Source organism: Ischnura elegans, chromosome 1, assembly GCF_921293095.1.
Source record: "Ischnura elegans chromosome 1, ioIscEleg1.1, whole genome shotgun sequence".
Taxonomy (NCBI): Eukaryota; Metazoa; Arthropoda; class Insecta; order Odonata; family Coenagrionidae; genus Ischnura; species Ischnura elegans.
In genome coordinates, this window is record NC_060246.1 from 133,019,397 (window position 1) to 133,037,044 (window position 17,648).

Sequence of the window (17,648 nt, forward strand, 5' to 3'; positions counted from 1 at the left end):
ACCCAGCGAGTCGGGCCCATTATATCTTATCATGATCACAGTGACGGAAAAGTAACATTGATGATAGCATCCATATTCCTATGGGATAAACAGCTACGATGATATTCTAAGAACAAGACGTGTGGGCGCGCTAGTAGTGAGATATTGTCACCATCTCGTCCTTAGAGAAGACCGAGCTTGATTTAAGTATATATGTATCCAAATTATATCTGTAAAAAATCTCTTTTTGGTGGTAATTTATTAATGGATAAGGATAATGAATGTTTATCCATTTAAAAGGATAGCCAAATCAGACCAATATTTGCTATCACGGCAACAAAAAATTTATATTTCATTAGGATACATATTTATCATGGATTTATAAATCAGCCAGTTTCGCACCTATGGCCGAAACTTGTTCAGTACTTCTTCACTGCATTCTCTCGGCACGATTTTCACGGTTAATTACAGTAACTTTCCCAGCAATTTTCACTTATATAAAAGTTATTCCTCCGATATTTGATTATACATAAGTTGGATGAGACATTTATTTCTCCAAATTATTCTACGAAATGACTCTATAATTGCCAAAAATTAAGATTCTACGGCACTATCTCTGAGAATACTTTAAGTATAACTGACGACCAATTTAAGCCACAATAAAAGAATGGGTGGATGTAATTTTGTGCCCAGAATAAAGTAAAACACTTCTCATTTGTCGCTGACGAATAACATCATAAATTCCTACATATGAATAAAAGAATATACATTGGAATAGATCTGCCACAATGGATAGATTTCCTGAGAATTATAACAGCAGCAATTTTCATCACAATAATAGAATGGTCATTTTCCAGTTCGCGTTTATCTGAACTTATGCCTTACTGTCCACAAAACTCCTAAGTAAAATGTTTCTAGTTTTGTGTAAAGAGATAACACCATATATTCTTACTATTTTCTTTGACCGTGCAACGGAATGACACCGCCACAATTGCATTCGAGACCGAAAGAAAAGCAAGTTTGCCGCCAAGCAGTCTGGAGGGGACGGCGGGGTGTTAGGAAGGAAGTTGGACCTTCAGACCGGGGGCCGGGGGTAATAGGTCGACTTGGGAGGTGGGCGATACTTAGCGCGTTTAGAGGGGCCCTGGCTGGAGGTGTCATGGTGAGAGGAATATGTAAAGGGCCTAAACTGAGAGGGAGAGTAAAAAAATTACAGCTTCCTGTTTACGCAGGGGTGGTCCACGCAGGGATGAATGTAACGAGGCGCGGCTCTTTTCAACGGCCGCAAGGAAACACCACCACCACTGCCATTCATATTTTTCCTTTTGCCTTTTTCTGGAGGAGGCGGAAAGAAAGAGGAAGTGGCGATGATTGAGGCATGTGCCATCCTGTCTTCGGAGGGGTGGGGGGGGGGGGGTGAGAAGGAGAGATTTGGAGGAGGAAGGGGAGGCTGAGCTGCTCCAGACTGCTCGACGCCCCCCCTCATCCCACCGTCCATCCCTCTCCTCCGTCGCCGCCTTCGCAACTTGCCCACCTCCATTACGAAACTTCTCAGGAGGAGTCTCAGCCGGGGGTAGAACGAGGGTGTGTCCAACGAGCTGAAACGGATACGACGAATATGGGTTTCAACGCTTTTAGGCGGAGGCTTGGCGAAGAATATCCTCAAGTTGTGACGGAGGCCATACGCCTATCTTCCACATTTCTATTTTTTTATACTTAGGAATGATTGCAAAAATACCTATCTTTGGAATTATCCATCTACACACACACGTACGTTACGCATTAAGTCATATGTACATGTTACCACCAGGCTAAATGCCTACTTGTAACAATTTTAATTATAATAATAATAATATAATAATTTTACCTTTGTTTAACTCTCAAATTAGCACAAATGTGTTTTTATCAATAAAATATTTATGGTATATTTTTTCTTGCTAATTTAACATAAATTTTTGTTACTTTGCCACTTATACGTTAAATAAAGTATAGGGTAGTATTATTAATTCACTGACGAAATTTTATTAAAATATAATGCATTAATGAAGGGGTACGATGGCAATTGTTGATGAAATATGTCCTTACCGCTTCCTCAAGAGTCAAGACTCATCCCTATAATGCGCTACTTTGCATCCTATTCCTGCTCAGTACTCCATCCATCCTAAATATCCATATCCTTCTCTCCTTTAGATGTTTCTTCACCTCATTTTCTTCACAAAGTCTAACCCTTTCTCAATCCTTCGTCGATCCATATATCTCACCTTTTCCCTTGTCTCCTATACCTACATCTCGAACGCCTCCTTTGTCGTCGTTCTTTCCACGTGTTCACGTTTCCTTACAGTGAAGCCCACCCCCTCGATCAGACACTTCTTTCGTCTCTTCATTGTTATCTTGAAATATTCTGATAACAAATACAAGCAACATTCAGTTATCACAAAACTTTGTAGCGACTGCTACGCTGACTGAAATCCTTATGAAGTTGCCGTAGAGGAGCGTTCATTACCATTTAATAATACAGACTGATTTGGTAGCCGAGATGGCTTGCTTATACATTGGCGGCGAACTCTCTCGAACGCTACGCCAAATCAAACTTCCTCAAATATTCCGGAATTTCTCTGGAAAGAGACAGAAAAAATACCGGCCCTCGCCGAGATTTGAACGCGGGCAGTCCATCTGAATTCAAACGCGTATCCACTGGTCCAAAACCTTGCAGTGGCATACGGTGCGCCACAGCTTCATCATTTTTCATTAAAGTCGAGGATTATTTATAAAAAAATACCATGAATCATTCACACGCTTATATAGTTAAAAATTTTCTATACAATCAACGTTTTCGGTTCTGATGATTCTCAAGATCCTTAGTAGATTCGGTGAGTTTGCTCAAGAACTTGAAGAGCTATTATTATCGAAATTTAAAAATGGGCTCAAATGGATCGGAGTTCACCGCCTCAAAATTTACCGCGCTCTGCTCATTTTCCGTTCACTTATTGTTAGTCAGTTAACATCCGCCCCTATAAAAATAAATTATCTCTTAGGCACTCAACCTTGCCAAGATACAAGGAGAAAAATTGGGGACACAGAAATATGGAGATTATTATAAAATTTGCGATAGATATTTTGGGCATCTGCGTTAACAAGGAAGAAATAATCTTTTCGAGACATTTTTCGAGACATATCTATCACTTTGCGCAATTCTTGGGGCTAGTAGAAGTTCTTGACAGAATGTAGGATAGGTATATAGTTCTAAAATGTACGATTTCAGTTTAAATAGAGGAAAATAGAGATATATATATTAGATCCTTAAGCCCCTTTCTCTTCCTACATCTTTCCCGCTCTCCCATTACTAATTATTCTGGGTTTACATACGAATTTTTTATTTCCTCAGTCAGGCATCCAACGAACAAAATTATTTCAATATCAATATCTATCATATATGAGTGGGTTGGAGGCCAAGGGGTACAAGTGATTTTTTTCTCAACAGAGTTAGGTAAAGTTAATTGATAGAATAAATACACAAAAACCTGGTTGCCAAGGGAAACGAGTGAGTCTCTGTTCTTTGCTGACATCGAGTGGAAAATCAAATGCACTACTAAACATCTAATTGATCTCGTTTGTTTTCTATACCTAATTTCTGTACCTAACTCTGTTTAGAAAAGAGAAATCACTTGTACCCCTTGTCTTCCAACCCACTTATATAGTACCTATTGCTCTTCAACAACTTCTATTGTGTTGAATGGTATAGTTAAGCAACAAAAAATAAAGTTGACGGCTCCAGATAATCTGGAACTTAAAATTTTTCAGCACGTTACTTTTATTTAATGCCTCGATTTCTTATGAGTTTGGCCTGAGATTCACCCCCTGGAGAAGGCAAATCCCACATCTATACTCACCCCTAAATGATGGGAGAGATAAAATCCATTTGCACTTGCTATGGTGGACCGATATTGCGGGAAAAAAATGATTCCCAGGTATCAAGTAGAGTGCTACAGGGGCCTTTATCTGAATGACATCAAACATCCATTTCCGAAAAATACGGTGAAACCTTAGCGGAGATTGGATTATCAAAGCATTTCCGTTCTCGGAACTGTGCTGAATTCTCCGTCAGCACCCAATACCCCGATTGAGTTCGATGAGTTGGCCCCAGGAATTGAATCTGAGAATGGATGCTGTCACGATTAGACCTGTACTGTACGGTTTCATAGGATCACATAGTTAGTGCATTGAACCAGTATTTCACCCAAATCATCGGTTATACTTCCAAGAGTGAACGAGTACCATAAAAAAGTGACTATTGGCCACTATAAATGGAGCAGACATTAAAGGGTTGATTTCTTGAACATTAACTCCACTATCACAGGTTATCTAGGCACCAATTCTGGTTCGTCGGCATGCCCAAAATAAATTACTTTTTATCAAGCTAAGTATGCACTTTGTAGTGGTAAATATTCGAACCCAACATTTCCCCCACTCCTTTTCATGAGTGTTACCATAGTGACCTCCGCCCATTGTGCCATTAATTAATGCATTACAGACTCCCATTCATTCAAATTGTGAGCCAAATTAAAGTAAAAATTCCCATTCGTACTCAGGAATGGTTGACAAGGAGACCGTGCGGAGTAAGATGGTTTTTAAAGGAGAGTAAAAGCCATAAGTCTGGCAGGATTTTATAATAAACCTGGGGGTTGCATTCCAATACGTGAAAGTGGTCAAAAGTTTGGCCCAATTTCAATTGGATCTCAATGCCCTTTGGTAAATCTCTGGAATTGAATAATATAACACAAATTGATTTGAAAATGAATATTGACCTAACCTCTACCGCCAATCAAATCTTAGCGATGTTCTCTAGTGGCTTCAAGTGGACGAGTAATATATCGCTTTAATGTTTTGGAATCGAACAAAAGTTTTATCAGTGCAATTTCAAAATTCTATCAAATAAACTTCTACCATTCCTTTTATTCGGATCCTTTTTGCGTTCTTGAATATATGTAGTTGGATATCGATCAATGGATCGGCTTCACCTATGGACGACGAGGCAGTGCGGCGTCAGCCGGGTGGGAGCACAAGTCTGGGTCAGTAAAATAATCAACTAGCGTAAAAGCAAGTGTACGGCTAGTCCGTAACTCATCATCTTCATCATTTGTCAACAATCATAAGATTGGTTTGACGCAGCTCTTCATTCCTCTCTCCTTTCCTTAGAATTTCTTATCGCATTTCTTATCTAATAAATCCTTTATAACCTGTACTATGCAACTCATTCGGAGCCGTCCATTGCCCTTCTTCCCTTCCACCTCTCCTACGATTGTTTTCATCAGGCCATCATGCCTCATGATTTGGCCAACTAAGTCGTCCGTTCTTCTCCTTAAGTTTTTTTCCCTTTATTCTAACTCTTCTTGGCTCTTCCTCATTACTTACTCGGTCGAGCCATCTTATCTTTATCATTCTACGGTAGCACCACATTTCAAATGACTTCTCTGTTGCTGCCAACGTCCACGCCTCACTCCCGTAGAGAAACATGCTTCACATGTAGCACCTGATGAATTGTTTCCTTACTTCTTAGCTTGTCCTTACCTTACCTTGTCCTAACTGTAATAAGATTCTTCTTTTTGTGGAAAGTCCTTTTCGCCTGCGCTATTGTACTATTTCTTTCTTGCTTCGTCCATTGTTGGTGATTCGGTTTCCTAAGTAAGAAAACTCCAACTATTTTAAGCTTATGCTTTCCTCGGGTAATTTTTGTCCTAGCCTCCTCTCCTTAGCTGCATACCTGGCCATTTTCCTTTCCATATTCGTCAAAGTCTTCTTCTAATCATTCTCTGTCTCGCCAATAACTTTCTATATCGTCAGATAACTCAGCAAACTAAGTCTTTCTCCGTGGATGTTGACACTAGTGATGAGCGATATATCGCTAACTGTGATTGAATCACCGTTACTGAAAAGTAGCAGTCACTGTCGGTGATTCAATATTCGAAATCACTGTGATCGGTGATTCAATCACTGGATTCGGTGAAGATAGCTCTGGCTGCTACCAAGCGATATGCGATATATCGCCACCTGTGATTGAAGAGAAGTAGCCGATCACTGCCGGTGACTAAATCACCAAATACTTGAAATCACTGCGACTGTGAATACGGTGAAGTTAGCTTCGGCAGCTACCATGATGCTACCAACAGTAAAATAAGGATGTCTTATTCATCTTTTATGATAAATAAGACATTCGATGCGAAATATACAGCTTAAGCTTTGAATTATGATGGTTTGATTATAAATATGTGTAAAAAATGATTGCCTTTTATCAATTCTTTTACCACATCAAATTTACTTAATTATTCTAATATAAACTCGGAATTAGAACTATTCCCTCAAAAAAAAATATTTTGCCTAATTTTACAATTTTCTATAAGTTTATTTGTTCCTATTGAGGAGAGCTCATTCCTTAGAATTGGACAAAGTAGCAGGAATAGCAGCGCCACAAATCACCGATGATTTTTAAGAGTGATTCACCTCGGTGATCGCAATCACAGTTAAGAATCACCGTTACTGATGAGTAGCAGTCACAGGTAACGAAGTGATCCGAAAATCACAGTTCCGCTCATCACTAGTAGACACCAAAAGTCATGTTGAATTAAAACTTTTGGGCTATGTCGCCGCGTCAGATTTTGGGTGGCCCCAACGTTTCCCGACCGATGCTGGTCGCTTTCTCAAGGGAATCTGAAGAGGTGGGATTTAAAATTGGTATATATAGGTATACGTGTCAGGTGGTGGGGGGAGGGGAGTGAGAGGTTGGAGGAGTAGGTTGTCGATTATTTTTGCCGATTACGGGTTGCCAAGTACGGCTGATTTTAAGGCCAGTGTCTCTGTTAAAGTTGTTTTTCTCCTCTTTAGATATTTCTATTGCTTCTCTTACGAGTCTCTGTTTAAAGCCTTTCACTCTCGCAACAATTTTTGCTTCCTTAAGGTCGATTGTGTGGCCCAGCGCTGCGTGTTCGGCTACTGCGGACTTCGTTGACTGCCCCAGTCGAATTGCTCTCTCGTGCTCCTCTAGACGTGTTTTAACCGATCTGCCTGTTTCGCCGATGTAGTTCTTCCCACAGGTCTGGCAAGGAATTCGGTATACCCCTTCGACTTGTAGTGGAGTTCTATCCTTGACGGTTTTCAGTAGATGCTTTATCTGTACGTGAGGCGAGAATATTGTCCTTATCTGGAATTTGCGTAGGATATTTCCTATTCTGTCAGTCGTCCCCTTAATGTATGGCAGGAAGGCTTTCTTCTGGTCGCTGAGGTCATTAACAGAGGAGTTCGCTGCTTCTGCGGTGTTGATTTTGATCTCGTTGTTCTTTCTGATAACTTAATTAAGGAAGCAAAAATTGTTGCGAGAGTGAAAGGCTTTAAACAGAGACTCGTAAGAGAAGCAATAGAAATATCTAAAGAGGAGAAAAACAACTTTAACAGAGACACTGGCCTTAAAATCAGCCGTACTTGGCAACCCGTAATCGGCAAAAATAATCGACAACCTACTCCTCCAACCTCTCACTCCCCTCCCCCCACCACCTGACACGTATACCTATATATACCAATTTTAAATCCCACCTCTTCAGATTCCCTTGAGAAAGCGACCAGCATCGGTCGGGAAACGTTGGGGCCACCCAAAATCTGACGCGGCGACATAGCCCAAAAGTTTTAATTCAACATGACGAGCACCCGCGAAAGTTTTAACGAAGAATTAGACACCAAAAGCTTCATTGATTTAGAGTCAAGCCTCGAGACAATAGACCTTGCAGGATTTAAAGTGAGACTCGATAAAAATTTTCGCTGATTATGACTTTCGGACAGGAAAGCGCTGAGAAACCACTAATGTCGCAAAGGGAAAGGATGCCTCTGGATTCTTGAACCTAACAAATGCAAGAGATAATCTAGCTTCAATGTGTCAATACCTAGAAAGTGGGTGATATTTAATTAGCTTCCGGAGAAGCGTCCAAAAATTGCCAGATCCGACGATATTTCACGTCGAACCGGCGGGGTATTGGTATAAGTTTTCAACTAGCAATAATTGCACCTCAGTAGGACTTCATTGGTTACGATATTGCCACTGCGCAAAGTTATCGTTAGATGAAAAATTTGGCCGTTGGTTTATAAGTAACAATAAATGTGCTTGTGAGAGACAATATTTAGGATTGTAAAATTATAAAAAATATCAGTTATAAAGGCATTTATTACCAATATTACATTTAGATTTATAATTAATGCCTTTTAATCATTATTTTATATTTTCAATTTTATTTACAAATTGAGTGATATCCGCAATATATGTTATCAACTAGTTTACCTCTGTGAACGGACCGTAGGCTTCAAATCGAAGTCACTAAGCGGAAGCGAGCCGCGCGCTCAAAGATAACCACACTTTCTGCTCAGAATCGTGCAGCCGAAAGAAGGGAAGAAATGAGACGCGTTTGAATTGTTTATGTAGTCTGCAAAACACATCATCACTTGTCGCTATTTCAAGGGCATTTCGAATATCTCCTCGCATTAATACAGTCTGAGTCAGCGGCGTAACTAGGAATATGCTTGGAGGAGGGGGTGGGGTGGGAAGGGATGGGATCGCCTGAAGTGGCAACCCCCCCTAGGCAGCTCCGGGAAAAATATTGAAAAATGACATGCCTAGAAATACAGTTTACATGATTTAAGCACTAACAATTTAACTTTAAGCAGATGCAGTTATTATGTGTCAAAACTAGACAATAGTTAAAAATATTTTGTTTTATTTCTCTGAGGTGTTGGGGAGGATCTATCCCCTCACTCCCCCATCGTTACGCCACTGGTGTCAGTCATGCCAACCTGCACTCCAACACATACCCGTCATCACATATTCAAAACTAAAACATTGCATTAAAACGCACCAACCACCAAATAAAGTCACCAATGATTAATAATTAAAAACTCAAATCCAGATTAACTTGGGGATGTTTTCATTGACATTCAACGCACTAACTTCTGAGGAAATATTTTAACGGCAAAAAATATTCTGTGCTGCATATATCTAGCATTATTGGTTTTCCAGGTGAGTCATCTAATCTTATTCTAATCATGTCCACTTGTATTTCAGAAAAATCAATTGAGGGCCAGGGTGGAATTCATCGGTGATAAAATTTTATATCGACTTTAAAATACATGGACACTAACGTTAAGCAGGTTCCATTGCCGCATAACTGTGAAATTGAAAGGGCCGTATTTATAATCCGCTTCTGGAAGAATTCTAGCGACAGAACGCTTCTAAAAGTCTTCCAAGTACAAATACGGTATTACAATGGAACATTGATAAACACATCTCTTTCCTGTCGTTGGCAACGTTGCCACGTATAATGCCCAAAAGTCTTCTAGTCGGACGGCTTCCAAAAGAGTACCGATGAGAGATACCGATGTCGAGAAGTCCTATGGAAGCCTTCCGGATAGAAGACTTGTTGAAGCCTTCCATTAGGCACTAAAAATTTAACTTTAAGCAGATGCAGTTATTATGAGTCAAAACTAGACAATAGTTAAAAACCAACGACTAAAAATACGGCCCTTAGAATTTTAACTTAAGTAGATAAAATCCAGATATCAGAAGGAAAATATGTCGGCAATTTACGCTGCATGAAATTTAATAAGAAAACGAAGTATGGCTATTCTTCCTGAAGTCTATTCAAAGCTGGCAGTTACTATTTGTGAATTTCCAGGATCTTAAAAAGGCCGATTACCAGAACTTTTGTGCTGCAGCTCGATTCTGTAAATGTCATACCTGTGCTTCGCGTGGTTCGAACCACAGCGGAGTTCTCACGCCTCTCACCGTGAAAGACGTTCAAGCGATCCTGTAAGCCTGTGTCGTGAGATGTTTGACGGATTGCGAACGATCACTTCAGTTTCTTATGTTGGTAGCTGTGCGGATGCAAGGAACGAATCAGAATCTCCGACACAAACTCACTTCAGCGGCCAACTGCAACTTCAGTTACCATAGAGAAACATATACAATGCCGTGGAATATTCACTCCCAAAGTAAATAATACTTCTTTACTCAATTTTGAGTGAGGTCTTTTCTTTTAAAAGTGCCTATTAATGATAAGTTACGGTTGCTTAATTAGTTAATAGCTATAAACTGTATATTACCTCTTTTATATGTTGTCAAGTGCTGCGTATCAAAGTCAGTTATCAGTTGGCGCGGGCTCGTAATTGCACAATTAGCTCTAATTTCCTCATGATATGGAGCTAATGCTTACGCGGAATGAGAACAAGTGTTATTTTATTATTTAATAATGGTTCACTCTCGTGTGTGTTTGAGCTGTTCTCATCATTTCAGTACATAATTTTAAATGCGCTGTGGTGCGTATACATATGTCTGACTGTGCAAGCACATGCCACTATTCACGATTTATACTGATGAAAATGTTTCTGGCGCGAATACGAGTAGATTATAAACAGTTTCTGCTAGAGGACGAGATTTCTATTTAGTATTTCTATTATGTCAACAGAAAAACGAATCATGTTGGTCGTGTTACTGAACGGCAGCAATAATGCATGGAAGAGATGGAATAGATGATCATTGTTTATCTTAACGTACTAAAGTATGCCCCGGCAAGCCATCTAAACGTCTACGAATTAATCGTGGTGTGAACTCAGTGATCCATCGCCAATCTCGCGTCTCGAAGGGAATGTTGATATCGCGTATCTGCCGTCGAAGTATGTGCATCTATTGCCTCCGTCGACATTGATGCTCATGCAAAAGTAGCGGAGGTATGTAAAGAGCCTCCATTCTCGTTAATAAAAACAAATCGAAGGCTTGAACTTACGAAATAAATATTAAATAAATCTGTTAACATTCAATACCGCACAATACTTTTACCGTTGGTTCTACTCCAAATTATTATGAAAATTAAGTTGTCAGTATTTTAATTGTACATTCTAGAAGATGCACAAATATAAGATAATTGTCAAACCCTCAGCGCAAGGTTTAACTTCCCACTTCTTAACTTCAATCGCAATGAACGCCAATCCTTTTAAATAGGACGCGAATGTAAATTTAACTTTATGCATTTCTTTTATTTGTTTTTAATACATATTACTTATGCGAAGTGACAATATGAAATAGCTACCATCGTAATTAATGAATAATGTGCTATTAATTATCAATCACAGCGTAAATTCATAATGAAAAATTAGAGCGCATTGCCGCGACGAAGTTACCACGGGCCCTCGTGGGCGTGAATACTTTCACGGACGCGGCTGTGAGAGTGACGTCATTAAAAAGTTTCAGAATCGCTCCAGCGTCAAAGCCGTGAATACATTGACGAAATCCGCTTGTGACGGCCATATCACATTTACAGAATCGAGCTGCTGGTTACGCTTTTTAAATCTATAAATAACTTGTAACTATTATAAAACCCATGACTATATGACTCAACCACTATTAAATTATTGCCGTATAAAGCAAGTTAAGCATATAAATTAAATATGACGAGCCAACTGCTGGAAATTCAAAGAAGAATATATATGAAGATATGCCTTAGCATATAATGCACATTAGAGATTTTATGAACTGGGATTTTAAATTTTAAAAATGTATAAATATCTCACTCAACATTGCTACCAAACCTCGCTGTTTTAGGTTCTCTACATTGCGTTTCGTTCAATATTTTAAATCAAAATTTTCCATCATATAGCATCATTATTTATTATCATAAAATTAAAATGACCATGAAATATACTATTCAAGACATTGCCTATGCATTAGGATGAACGGCGAATGACAAAATGCAAATGCAATGTGAATACTTCATTCCCATTCCAAATTCTTCGCCGACCTATGTCACTATACTACGCTGGGCGGTTTTGGAATGCTCACTCTGCGGAGCTGGGAATCGTGAAGCCTCGGAATGAATGGGAAGAGAAAGTGGCGAGTCGTAAGAAGAGGGAGACGGGGGCGTGGCACTATGTTGCAGGGAAGGGGGCGTGGTCGCCATTGGTTGAGGGAAAGGAAATAGGAAGAAAGCGGCCGTGACATTCCAGTGGTCGAGGAGCACTCCCCGACATCCGATACCTCCACCCCCTGCTCCCATGACCTCTCCTCTTGTGTCTTCTCACCCCGGAAGGGAAAATTCCTCGACGGAGGTTGACCTCCCGCAGTGAAGCCGAGAATGACCTTTTCGCCGGAGGGCAGGAATTTCTCGAACGCCTTCGCTCCTCTCTCCGTCCAAGAATTCCGCCGTTTCTTCCCGAGATTTTGCCCCCACCGCCACGGCGTGGCCCTGTCTAAATATTTTAGAGCGGTTGCATTGGTTACGAAACGTCGCAGCGGCTAAGTAGCACAGGCTTGCCGAGAAAAGTTTGGGTCCGCGTCAAGAAAATAAGGGTTGCGAGTAGGAATCGTGTCGATCTAATATTTTTTTTCTATCATGCATAAAGAGTTTATCTCATGTGTGTGAATATTTAAATGTATTTCTATCTCATGCACATAAACACATCTGCATTAATTAATTAAAGTAACCGTTTTTTATTTGTAGCACATGTGAGAAAGAAAGAGAACCACTGAAAATTGGCACCGCATGCTAAATGTATGTACGTAAAATAATTTAATTTTTTAATTTTATATCATTGCTTTTCTCGGATTTCCTATTTTTTTATTGGAATTTAGTTCATATTTATCTTCATATTAACTAAGAATGCAAATGTTTAGTGTCTCAAGAGGCCCCAAGGCCTACGCAATACAATTGAAATTTAATTTCTTCTCCAGATTTGGCTCCTACGCGGTGGCCCGATGTAAATATTTTACATCGGTACGTAAGATCGACTAGGTAACACAGACTCTCCGCAGAAACATCGAGCCATCGACGCGTCTTTAAGAAAATAAGGACTGGGTATGAATCATGTAGATCCACAATCCACAATAAAAAAATATTTTTGCTAATCCACCTCTAATGTCCTTGAAGATAAAATGTATGTGTATATCCATGCTTATATATTAGTATATATTACATATATATTAGTATTATATAGTAAGTACCATATACTTATATATATGCATGTATATAAAAGCATATGCATAGTAAGCAATTACTTTTAATTGAAGCCAATGTGCAAATAACGAAATATTACACAATGCATGCACACTAATAATATTCTTCTTTATAATTACTCTCCCACACTTAGACTTAATTTATGTAGTAACTTTAGATCACATTTTAGTTCACTTTTATATTCAGATTCATCATGAAATCTAATGTTTAACGTCTCGCGGGCCAGAGAGGCCAACGGCTACAACTTCAAATTGATTTGAATTTCTTTCCGAGATATCGCCTCCACGGGGTAGTCCTGTCTAAATATTTGAGAGCGGTCGCATTGGTTTCGAACGCGTCACAGCGAGGAGGTAACGCATGGTCGCCGCAAGCACTTTGGGTCCGCGTCTAGAAAGTAAGGACTGGGAGATGAATCGTATCGCTCCGTATTGGCAATCAGAATATTTTGAGTGCGAGAACGGACATAATTGTTAAAAAAAAATAGATATTTTTGACAAAAAATAGTTAGCCTAATTAAACGATATGTCCTCAGATATATCAAAAGCTATAATCAATTGTTAGTGATCACTAGAGATACGTGAAAATCGCACTTTCATTTTTGAAGTGAAAACTTCTTTAGCGGCGTTAAGCACTTTTGCGGGATGGGGAGAAAGCATAGAATTCGCGTGAGCGTCACCGACCCGACACCGCGATCGCTACAGCGAGATATAGATTTCACTCTTAAAATTCGTCACTTATTATCACATCCTCGGTAGTATAGTGGTCAGTATCCCCGCCTGTCACGCGGGAGACCGGGGTTCGATTCCCCGCCGGGGAGAATTTTTTTCTCAATCTCATACAATTTAAAAAATTTTACAATGGATATTTCAACTACGCAGGCTGACTAGGTATAGTAAATAAACTTTGTTAATAGATAGACTGTTAAAGTCTTTTGTTTTAAAAATATTAAAATTGCAAATAAAAATCTATATTGTATAAGTTCATTAAATATGAAGAGCTCGTGCATGAACGTGCAGAAGAGTGTACACGCTATAAAAATACAGGTCAGTACAATTTAAGGCAGTTTCTTTTATGTGCATAGTGAAAAATTATAGGTTTAAAGCATATTAAATAAAAGAAATAAAAGCATATTATATTTTAATATATAAATGATGTTACTTTCTATTCATACACATTGTATTTTTAATATATATTTAATAATAAACAGTTTGCTGAAAAAAATAATTTCAAATTTTGTTGAAAAATGAGTATTGCTGGAAAAATTAGTTTTTTAATAATATTAAATCTATATAAAAAATAAAAGGATAGTAATTATTTCAGTTTTCACTTCTGTCGGCCAGTCCCACGACTGCCCCGTTTTTTTTAATTTATCGCACTTTCAATAACAGTTTATCGCATTTTGTAGCGTCTATTTTTTATTTTCATAATGAGGTAGATGACGATAAAATGTAGTGAAACACAGTTATATGACAAAATACAGAATATTTTAAATAATTATGTTTGTAGAACAATAAGAAATTAAGGAATAAGACATTAGAGGCAGAGGTGTAATCTGCCCGCGCCCACTTGTAGTTCGCGGCCACGTAGAGTCCCAGCCAACTAGCAGCTGGCCAGTTGCTCACATGCTTTAAGCTGTGAGTGTCGGCGGAGAATTTAAACTGCGCTCGGCACAATATGTACGAATTTTGCCGTCGAAAAGGCAAATTTGCGTAAATATATCATAAAAGTCCAGTCCATCGCATATATGTCGCATTTGTTTGCGCACATCGCATCTATATCGCATTTATCGCATTTGCGATTTTCACGCATCTCTAGTCATCACTAGATGTGATGACTAGAGATGCGTGATGCGTAAACTTCAGTTTCCCATTTTTTATGAATTGCGGCAATCATGCTTAGTCAATCATGGTTTTTCATTCTGATTCAGCATAAGAAATCGATAAACTTTAGCATTTACGCTTCTTATACTTTTAGTCTGATTTTCAACTCCTTTGCAGAACGTACTGCAGGATTGGAACGGAAAGAAAGATGGAACGCATGGACAGTGAAAATTAAAGCAATTATGCATGTTGAAAAAGTAATTTTAATCACCGAATTCAAGAAATCGTTCGTTTTCACATATATTGTATCAATATATGAAGGCAGTGAAGATGTTTGAGATAGGATATATGAAGTGCAAAGCCAAGTTATATAACGACGCGACGCCACTAAAAATTGAGCAAATACCGCAATCAGTCGTTTATATCTTACTCCTTTTCCTCAAAAATGCCGAAGAAAAAAGGGTCGACGCTAATAGCACATATACTCTAGTCTAATCGCAGTTTCGCGTTGGGATGAAATGATTTTCGAGATATATTTCGAAATTTTTACCAAAGAAGTAAGAGTACTTTTAAGAAATGACAGGGAAACAGAAAATAGGATTAAAAAAATGCTAATTCATTTAAAATAAGTAGCATCAAGTTAGAATATCCGTCATTCAAAACATGTGCAAACCAGCTTTATGGAAGGCAGTTGAAATGAAAAACTGGTTCCATTACCTTGAAAAATTTAATGGTCTCTGTGATGCTGCCATGATAATTTTGATGCGTTGAAAATTATATGTATTGAAGTTGTAATTGATAAAAAATAGCGTTGATCTTGAAAGGGATGAATTATTTGATCTTCATTACTTAGTTATAATTTTCATAATCACCTTACGCTTAAGCTAATACAATTATGATTCATTGATATAACCCTTTTGAAAATCTATAAACATATATCCTAATATTTTATATAAGTATTTTTACAATGATTGAATGAATCTCTCCTGAAAATATCTAAGTATATTCATCATAATGCTAGACAATGACTGCCGAAGTTAAGATCATCTGGTTCTATCTTTACTCAGCCCAGAGTTCAAGTAACATCCCCCCTTTCTTGGCACAGGTAGGTGAAGCCTTAGTATCTATCCTCGGCGTTCTCTACCCAAGTTTCTTCTCTCTTACTCTTCCATATCAACTCCTCACACATTGCCTTGTTTCAATGGGTACCACTTCTTCCACACTATCTTCAGCTCTCACATACTGTAGTTACTACAAATGGAGCCCACCATACAAAAGTAGCATGAAATTGAAAAAAATCCTCATAGGTTCGAATTTTTTGAATTTTTTACCAATGAAACGGCTTCAGACTGGCAATACTATCAAAATAATAATCTTTCTCTCATGTTTGTACAACGTTCGAGTTGAATTTTGAGAGATATCACCGATAATCAAAGCCTTTACTAATTAGCTACAAACTAATGAGCAGCAAGTCGCATCTTTTTCAAACCAACGGAGCATACATAAATCCCTTTCAATATCATATTAAAATACATCCCGATTTCTTTGAGGCCTGTACGGTTAAGTTGCCAATCTCTAGACCTTCTCTCTCTCTCGTCCACCGGCCTTTGAGCGAGAAATAACCATCCAATCTATCTCCATCCGCCAATTAATTCCGAAAAAAATATTTTAACCCCTAGATTCACAAAGAAAATCGACGATACTACCCCAGCAAAAGCATTCACCGAGTTGTTTGCTTCCGTGAAAAGGCATCACCAATTTATGCTGAAGAAGCAGATCAAACGATAATCAAAATGCTACTTATTTCATTTCTATTACCAACTCACAGATAAAATAAACCTATGAGAGGTGAAAAAACTTATTTTTCATTAGCTAATAAAACTGTGAGAGCAATGAATATGTTTCATAAAATTTTTCTTTTCGATTTAAGTCAAAGCGTAATTAAGTAGTAATAATTAAGAATGTGCGAGTACTCGAAAATTCGAGCGTTTCGAGTAGCATTACCAATGTCGAGTCGAGCAGTTTCGGTTACAGAGCTTCCGAGGTTTGAAGGTTCAGAAATCTTCATGAGAGTGCTTTCATGAAACTCATGTAATAATGTCGTTTTTAAAATTGAATGGCCGTTCTATTGTTTTGGCCTGGTAGTTTCAGCTGGCTGTACATTGCAGTTATATCTCTATAGTAGTCGATGAAGTGGGCGCCGAATACCTTTTCGTCAGCGGCGGCGGCCGACCGTCTTCCGACCCGGCAGCGCATTCGAAGTAATCGGAGTGGACCGCTACATCGCTCATACTTTCTTATACGATATTTTTATACCGTGCCCTATTTTATTTACTCAAACATCGAGATAATAACATCGAGACGAAATTTTAAAAAAGATTTTTTTTTTAATACGTAATTTTTTGGTTTTAGCGGACTATGCCGGTTTTTCCCCAGTGTTTGATACCACTAGTAGTGCTATTTTTTAGCCTTTTTGACTACAACCGATGTTAATTTTCGTTTATTCCTTTGCTGCTTTTATTTTCCCTCTTGAACCTAAAAGACACAAGTCGCTAAGGTTGAATGAAAGAAGTGAGAAATTAAGAAAAAAAAATTTCGTCTACAAAACTAAAGCTATGTTCTATATTTGGTTAGCTTCCTCCGCTCAAATTCCAAAAAGATTCAAAACCCATAAAAATCATTGATATAATTTTTAATAAACATTTCTAAGGCTCTCAAATCTTGCAATTTTTGCTAGAGTGTATTCGGCCAGCCACACAAGTGATTAGCGAAAGGCAATTTTCTACAGGCAGTAATACTGTAACATGGAGGC

General features: G+C 38.5%; 1 protein-coding gene and 2 non-coding genes across 8 annotated transcripts in view; 1 reads left to right on the plus strand and 2 right to left on the minus strand.

Annotated features, from left to right (window-relative positions):
- Positions 1 to 17,648, minus strand: part of LOC124170324 (aminopeptidase N-like) — a 299,534-nt gene that overhangs the window by 64,151 nt on the left and 217,735 nt on the right. The gene's annotated exons all lie outside the window — the stretch shown is intronic.
- Positions 7,934 to 8,074, minus strand: LOC124173779. The gene has a single exon (XR_006868749.1). It is a non-coding gene; the product is annotated as a U4 spliceosomal RNA (small nuclear RNA).
- Positions 13,762 to 13,833, plus strand: Trnad-guc. Its single transcript has one exon. It is a non-coding gene; the product is annotated as a tRNA-Asp (tRNA).